The 8,594-nt window shown below is 50.0% G+C and overlaps 1 protein-coding gene across 4 annotated transcripts in view; it reads left to right on the top strand.

The window, feature by feature from the left end:
- The first annotated feature begins 1,072 nt into the window (after positions 1-1,072).
- Positions 1,073-8,594, top strand: part of SOX13 (SRY-box transcription factor 13) — a 90,563-nt gene continuing 83,041 nt past the window's right edge. For 2 of the 4 annotated variants that reach the window (XM_084611285.1, XM_084611281.1), the window contains exons 1-2: positions 1,073-1,238; positions 6,251-6,403. The gene's annotated coding sequence lies outside the window, so the exon portion shown is untranslated. The remainder of the gene's footprint in view (positions 1,239-6,250; positions 6,404-8,594) is intronic. The other 2 variants (XM_084611284.1, XM_084611283.1) reach the window with 1 other exon arrangement.

The raw sequence follows: 8,594 nt of genomic DNA, 5'->3' as shown, positions 1-8,594 counted from the left end.
TCAATGAAATAAAAAATGTCTCCGTGCTCATAAGGGGGTCTGTCCCTTTCCAGTTGCTGTTGCACAGATGTAGACTGGTAGGAGAAATAGCTCTCTGTTACCAGCCGTGCTGCTTCCTGCTCCAAATCACACGTTTCAGGATGCTCTCAGCGCTGCATACAGCTCCTCCACTGCTTGATGCTATCAGACTGATCCTGTATGTTAAATTCATTTGCAGTCGTCCAATGATGAGTGGAAGGAAGTTTAGACTAACCATAAGGCATGTCATAGCTGATGTTAAACAGTCTACCAAAATAGACTGATTGTATTGTAAGTGAGCTGCAGGGGTAATTAGCAGCTTTCTCAGAGGGAAGCTGTGAAAGATGCAGAAACCCTGTATTGGAGCATAAGCTTGTCTGCACATAGGGCAGGGACTAGCACAATGGGGATCTGGTCCGTGAGTGGGGCTTCTAAAGCACTAGTGAAATACTCACCTGTCGCTATGAATAGAGCACTGACTTCTCCCCATCTGTGAGAATGGTACAAGTCTTCACAATTGTACCTTGTTTTTTTCATTGTATGTTAATTCCAAACCCCTCTTCTAATCTTTTAAACCAAGAGCTGTACACAGCAACAGGGTGGTGTCTGTGTCACAGAGTACTAGATTGCGTGTCTGGGGTTCTGTGATTTATTTTTGGGTCTGCTAGCTCACTTGCTGATGACTTTGGGCAAGTCACGTCTCCATGTTGTGCCTCAGTTTCCCCCTCTCTAAAATAGAAGTCCATAGTACTTCCCTTCCTCAAGGGGTGGAGTGAGGTATAATTGTAAAGTGCTTTGAGCTCTTGTAGAAATGAATTGGGAGAATATCTATCTCAAAGTGAGATTGAGCTCTTGAGGGGAAAACCTGCAGGTTGAAACGTGGCCACAGTCTTGGACTACAGAGGGCGCTGCTGCCCCTAGCAACACCATCCACCACGATTGCAAAGTGTCGTAAGCCTCTGCTGGAACATAGAGTTCTCCAGCATTCATACGCCTGTACTGGCTCCAAAACAACCTGGAAGAAAGATAAAGCTGGGCTGTAGAGTGGGGGACCGTTCTTATTCAGTACAATAGCCAACAAGCAGGCCTGCCTATTTCTCACCCCCGCACCTTCTACGATGCCTGTGTTCCCTGAGAACTGACATAGCCCTGCCTCAGAGTAGGAGGAAGAACGGAAGGGTCTGTTTCTGACTGAGCGAGTGGCAGGCAGAAGGAGTAAGGTAGAGTGAACTCTTACAATCGGGCTCTGTGTTTAGAGGGCTCCTTTTGCTTGGCTTTCCGCTCTCCTGAAACCTGTTGTGTTTGCTTTGCAAGCTGTGTTTTTCCGTAACGTGCAAATTCCTTTCCACCGAGCAGAGGTGGGTACAGACGCCTTCTGAGGAGGATGCACTGAGTGGTGGTAAGGTTCCTGAAATGTACAGTTAACCCTGAGTGTGGTGGGGTTGAGGGATTATTGCAGTTGAATGCCCCACTGCATGGAGCAATTGCGGTGCTACAGAGCACACAAATCTCTAGGTAGAAAAGTGCTGGGAGTGGAATTTGTCAGAGAAACTTTTCTTGCCCCAACCAGAGCTCACATGCTACACCAGGAGGTGTAGAAAAATCCAAGAGCCGACCTCAAACAGCCTGGTCCCTTTGTAGAAACAGCATTCCCAATCTTTATGTGTTGGAAGCAAATAGTTCAGCGCTAGGAATGTAGGTGGCCTGTTACAAGCTAATTGAGAGGTGGTCTCTGCTCCACGGAATTTAACATCTGAGACTACAGCATTGACTTTACAGAACAAATTACAGCCTGCTCCCGGCAACCTGGAGCCACATTTCCTGCCAAACACTCGGGCAGTGTGTTTTTATTAAAGATGAAGGTGGCACAGGTTCAGGTTAAATGTGAGTGCCCTTGTTTTATCCATGGCTATGGTCCTGTGTACTGAAGTAATGAAATCAAAAGCATTCCAACCCTTCCATTTCATGGTCTAAACTCGATTACCCTAACACGGACCGTTCCTTTAACAGGCTCTTGTTTGCAAGATCTTTGCTCCCTTCTGTGATTACAAGGGGCTTCGGTGGACAGACGGCATCTTCATTTGACAGACCTTCTTGTTCCCAATTTCTACTGCCCCCCTTAAATTTCTATTTAACCCCTTGACTCAGGGGAAGTTTGTTCCTTTTAGGAACATGGTTTCTGTGGAAAGCTCTGTGTTTTCATCTAGTATCTCTAGTGGCACTATACTTATGGTTCTTCCACTTTAAACGCTGCTTTTTTCCAAGAGACTCCACTGGGACAAACGTTTTCCTGCCCCATGTAAGTCAAAATTAAATCTGTCTGCCATGGGATGGGGGGGGGGCGGCGTTGTCATTTGTGTGAAGCATAAGCTTTATTTTCGCACAGACTCTCAGTGGGTCATTCTTTGCCTAGATGGTTGTTTAAAGTGAGTTTGACTGTGGCTCTTTGATATGATCCCTGGATTTGCACAGAGGCTTTCATATGTGGCTGAAAACAAACTCATGAGCCATTTGGATGCTAAAAATCTCATTAGCATCAGCGGAAAGACTCAGGGTTGTTTCCTAGAGTAATTGCTTGTTGTCCATATGCTCATATTTGAAGCCAGGAAATGAATGCCGGACCACCATGCCAGTGGGCTCTCTGGGTCAGAGTGCATGTGGTGGTGCTTGCAGTGGGCTCAACCCCAAGGTACAAAGGCAGAGGCTTTGTGTGGCTGGCTGGCTGCCTGCTGATCTTGGGTTAGCGCCACCATTTACACTGACAGCCGCCTTGGGAAGAAGAATCAATGGGTTTAGAAACTGGGTTGGCATCAGAAGGTCAGAAAGGATCCTGAAGAGTCTGGGCCAGTGCTCTGTGCAGCAGTCTGGCCTGTCCCAGCCATGATGCACGTTGCAATGATGATTCCTGAAAGCCCCATGTGTTGTGTCCTAGGGCCTGACTCATGCTGCTTTGCCTTGCTGCAAACCCAGAGGCCTGATTTCTGCTCCTAATATGGGCTCGTTGTCCCAAAGAAAGGGGCAGCGGAAGTCGTTAGTGACCCCACTCTGTGGCTGGATAGACCGGGGGACCTGGGTTAAAACAGTAGGGAGAATAGATCACTTTTCATCAAAACTATGGTAAATATCATGCCTGGGGAAGTTTATTGGGGCCTTTATGATGGCCTTGGCCACTGTTTCCCCCTTTCCTTCTGTCAAGCCCCCGACCCAAGCGCTCTGACTGCAGGATGCTAAAAGGCCAGATTCAGCAAAGTTTATTAGCACAGGCAACCTGCCCCGAAAGCTGGCCAGGATGGAAGGTGGACAGTGCAGTCTCCTTCCTGTGTCATGTACTTTGACATTCACACCCACCAGAGCAAAATTACCCTGGCTGCAGCATTTCTTGGGAAAAACAAGTCAAGGGCATGTTGCTTCCTCTCAGCCACACCGGCAAGAAGAACGGCCGTGCCCTGCTCCGACGCTTCACGTTCACATAAGCTCTTTGACGCACGGATCAAATGTTAGTTCACTGAGCCTCCCAAGACCCGGTGGGGAGGTGAACGTTAACTCTAGCTTCCAAAAGAACCATGGAGCTACTGTGGGACTTGGCCCAAGGAATGGTAGCAAGTCAGTGGCTGCACCTGACTCCCAGGCCTCTGCAAGGGTGGGACTCAAACTTGGGGGACCTCAGTCGCCTGCTCTAGCCAAGAAACCTCATTCCCTCCCGCAGCTTGGGCTTGAAGTCTGGAGTCCTAAGCGTCACCTGTACTGATCACTCTCCTGCACTACCGTGGGTGCTAACACCAGCTGATTCTTATAGCAGGGAGGCCATCTGGGCAGCAACAAAAATGGACTTCTGTGCCCACCGCAATTACCTTTCCACTCAACATTTCTGACTCCCATCTACCTGGATGCTGTGGGACAGAGATGTGGTGAACCAAAGCTAGAACAAGAGACTGCAGTGCACTGTCTTAGGCCAATCTAGCCTTTTGTACGTGTCCTTTATTGTGTTCATGGAGGAGCACTAACCAGAGTCTCAAAAGTACCTAGCAACAAGCAGATGCCATGGGGACAAGTCCAGGTTTTCCAAACGCACTGAAAAATTCTGCCCTTAACATCTGTTCTTCAGTTCCCCAAACCGTAAATATTTCTCTCTGCCCAGGGGCTTTCATAATGGTTGATAAAGAACTCGGAGGTCCTAGGCTAAAAAGTGCCGTGAGGAGCAGTGTATTCCTGTTACTCCAGCTTTGCTGCCGGTGGGTAACGCATTTGCTCTGTAAATAAATCAAAGCTTTCTAGGGCGGTCTACACTGCCCCCTCTGTGCTGCACAGACCTCTCCGTTATACCTGTGCCAGGCCCCGGAGCTGCACCAGTGTCAGTGAGAAGGGAACTTTGGCTTCTCTGTTGTGTTTGCCCACTGAGAGCAGTGGCTATTGAACAATACGAAGCTGGTGCTTTGGAACCGAGCTGAGCTGTGTCCTGCTCAGATGTCTCATGGGTAGTGGTAACTACAGAACTGCTACCGCTCTCTCCTTTCCTTCCAAATTTTGGGGCTTGTCCCCTGCAGCTGCTGCACCACGGAGCAGAGCTCTAGGCTACCCCTGCTTGCCCAGGTGCAGATGGCTGAGCGGGATTCATAAGGCATCATCGGCGGGTACCAGGCTCCTAGTGAAGATGGCCTTTTAAGTCAAGGTCGCAGCAGGCAGCAGCATCCGCTCGTCTTTCAAAGGCTTTATTCTTGATTGGGGCACATCACAGCATGTCTCAAAACACTCCCCCTGAACAGTGTCTCGGAGGCTTATCCCTTTATCATAAATCAGCAGCAGAGCTAATATTCATGTCTAGGAAGTGAGATCGTATCAGAGCCCCATGCTGGGCTTCGAACTGGGTGCGTGGTGAGGCATGCATGGGTTTGGAGTGTGAGGCAAAGGGGGGGACTGCGGCAGGAACTCTTTATCAGAGAGGAAACTGTACTGTACTTAAACAGGGGAGAGAGGGTTCTGTGTGCATGCAGCACCTTTGCCACGACCATTAAAGAACATCTGCTACAGGGCACGCTCTGCCATCTCATGTTAGTACCCTGGGCCGATCGATGCGTTGCATTCATGCAATAGTGTCAATCACATACCGGCCAGCAGACAATTAACTAATGGCTCAGATTATACTCAACATTCAGAGGACAGGGTAATTCAAGAAGACAAAATACCAGAGGTTCTGAAACATAAAGCTACCTGGCTGTGAACCGAAATTTTCCCTTAAAAATATTTTTTTAAGCTGACATGATGATTGACGCCTATCACGCTTTTCATTCATAGATCTTGATGTGCCTTACAAAAGTGATCAAGTATCACAAGCCCCATTTTAAAGAGGGGGAAACCGAGGCATGGAGCGAGAGGAAGGGATTTGCCCCAGGTCAACCAGTGAGTCAGTGGCAGGGTTAGAAGTCAGATGTCCTGACTCTGAGTGTCAGGTCTAGCCCCTTCCCCACACTGCATCCCTTAACTTCTGATCATACTAATTCTGAAGGAAATTCCTCCTTTGAAACTAGAGTTATAAGCAATTTTGAGGCAGATTCTGCCCTGATTTTCACCCCAAGGACAGTGGGATTGCTGTGAATAATGGCAGAATTAGGGGCTTACTAATTTTCTTAGCTGAAAGTGTGTTCCTTTCCTTTAAACAAACAAAACAATGTCTCTTTGTGTTTGTGGAGCACCTAGTGCAACAAGACCTGATCCGGATAGGCATTGCTATAATATAAATGCTTAATAATAATACATTAGTAGAGGTTCTGCCCAGATGCAATGGGCTGACCACGCAGAAGTTACAGATCCTCTGGGACATTTCCATAAAGGTAGGGGCTTATGCTTGCTACCTGCTTTCCCAGGGAGAGAGGCACAGATGCGTATGGCTGTATGTGAACAGCATGCATAGCACAGTGGACACCACTATAAACCGGGCATTTGTCTCCAGCGGACACTCCTAAACTGGCTACGCTGTTTGCAGCGGCCCCCATGCTAAGTACAGAGACCAGCCCGGCAAACAGAAGTACTATGGCTGGAATTTTCAGAAAGGTTCAGCCCCCTGGGAACGCACTGAAACAAGTTGTTAGGTGGTTTTTCGGAAGAGCTCATTCAGCACATTGGCAAATTCAGACCCAGCTGTGGGGGCTGAGCTTTTTGGAAAAATCTGGCCCCAGGAGATGGTAAACAGTGACATTTTAAGGACACCCACCGGAGCTGTTGTGTTTGCTTGCAGAGTTGGATCCAGTTCGTAGAGCCAGCCAGACGTGATCCCCCAAACTTTTTGCTTTCTACGCAACACTGAGAATGTGAGGAAACCATACGGACACCATTTGGTTCCCAAGACCTGTATTTACTGACGCTAGACAAAGCTACAAGGCCTAGCTAGGTAAGTACACTGCTGCCCTGTTAGCTTCTGATGGCTTTTGCAATAGGAGACAGAGGCCCACTAGAGAATCCCAAATTATCTAATGGAGGGATTCTGCCCCATTCCTATAGACTACACTAACCCCTAGGAGAAGCACATTCACATCTCTAAGGTTATTTTGGGGAACAAAGGTGGCAGGATCGGTCCCATGGGTCATAAACACGTCAGTTACAGCCTCCACCCTGCCAGATCAATCAGCAGGGCCTGGAAAGTCCAACTTCCCTCCAACACCAGAGTGACCCTAGGGGCTTATTGTGCATGGCCTTTATTGTTGTTTCCTTCACAGCGTCCTCCTGTCTGTGTCGCTAGGGGGCTTCACTCTGCCCGTGGAGCCAGCCCCAGACACCTTCTCTCCAGCAATAGGTGGGCCTAGGTGTGTGGTGGGTGGAGCAATGATGCTAGCCCTACCTCAGGTCACTATATAGATGGGGTTGCAGGCTGTGCCTGCTCCCTAAGGGGGGGCCTACCTAAGCACTCCCAAACACATGCCTTCCTGTCTCCAGGCTTTGTGGGAGCATCTGCTCCCCACCCAAGGTAAGCGCAGGGGAGAGGACTCCCTGTGTTCTCATCTGTATCGTGATCCCAGTGCGAAGGGGCTGGTGCTGCAAGGTGCAGGGCGCTGTCTGCACTCATGGAAGTTAGTGGGGATGGAAGGTGGATGACCAGGCACCTAGGCAAGGTCCAGGGAAGGAGTCCAGGACTGAGAATCTGAACGTGCAGTTCCACATCTCAGCTCATTAGTGGGCAGCGAGTCACCGAAGAGCTGCTGTTTTGGCAGTGTGTGCGGTGGTGGGGGCTGGTGGCTTTTGTTTATGGCTGTGTTACCCAGCTCCTCTAAAAGGGCCCCTTGGCTGCCGTGGGGGATGGAGTACCTCGGGGGGTCTGTATGTGTGTTACCTGGAATGCCATGTATGTTCCAATCCGATGGGGCCTATTGTTGCCCGGAGTCTGTCTCTGAAGTGTGTGGGAGGCTGGGGGTATATGTTACAAGGCAAGGCAATGAGGCCATCCCAAGTTGATCGAGTTTCATGAGACCTGATGTTCCCTCTTCCCCCTCAAGTTTATAGATTCGCTGCTCTGTCCCCTCCTCCTGCTTCTCACAGCCACGGCTGAGCGTCTCCCCTTCCCCTGCAGTTGTGACCAGGCTGATGGCAAAATGATGTCTGCGAGGAGGGCAGTTTTCTCTTACTGATTTGTAGGCCAGGAGGGATCCTGGTGATGATCAATCCAGGGCCATCCTGCTCGGGGGCTGCTGTACAGGATGAGAGGCAGTCCTCACTCTGTGATCGGCCCCCGCCTGTTCTGTTCTGTTCAGGTTTTTCTCCTCTGCTCATCACTGGAGTATCTTGAGTCCCTGGAGGGATTTTTGAGCCTTTCGGGGTGGAGACAGAAAATTGCTCCTGTGTTTATTTTCACCCCTTTGCATAGGGCTCAGGTTTTTACATAGGAGAGAGCAATGCAAATAGGCCCTCAGCTGGGGATGCTGTGCAAACAGGAGGCAAGCGACCAGGACCGTTTCCTCCTTTCCCCTCCTGGGTGAGGCTGGGGCTATAGATAGGGCAAAGGCCCCTTTCTGGGAGGTGCTCCAGGTGGGTTGGTCTTCAGCAGCTTTTGTACCAGATTAGAAGAGGCGCCGGGGAAAACACTGAAGCAGGTGTAAGGGGACATAGTTCCACCAGAATCAACGGAGCTGCGCTGCTTTACACCTGCTGTGCCACCAGGAAACTCCTTCTCTGGCAGAACTCCCTCTTTTCAGACCTTCCCGGACACAGGCTCCCCGGGGTAGCCCCAAGAGAGAGGCATCTGGTTTTCATGAGGGTCGCTGGGAGACCACAGTCAGACAGGCCTAGTCCAGCACCCTTCAGTGCAGCCAGTCCGATGCTGGGCACTTCCCTGAGACAGCTGATAGTGGCACTGAGCAAGCTCAGTCGCAGGTCACTGGGGGGAAAGGACAGCCTTGTGGTGAAGGCACTGGACTGAGACTCAGGAGATCTGGATGCAGCTTGCGGCTCTGCCACAGCCTGCATGTGTGGGCTTGGGCAAGTCACTCCATCTCTCTGGGCCTCAGTTCCCCATATGTAAAATGCGGATAATGATCTGTTCAGCCCTTCTTTGTCTTAGCTGTGTAGAGCGCAAGCTCGCCAGGGCAGGG

This window comes from Lepidochelys olivacea, assembly GCF_965140295.1.
Source record: "Lepidochelys olivacea isolate rLepOli2 genome assembly, chromosome: 21".
NCBI classification, from domain to species: domain Eukaryota; kingdom Metazoa; phylum Chordata; order Testudines; family Cheloniidae; genus Lepidochelys; species Lepidochelys olivacea.
Note: the sequence above shows the minus strand (reverse complement) of the source record. Positions and strands in the feature narration are given on the sequence as shown.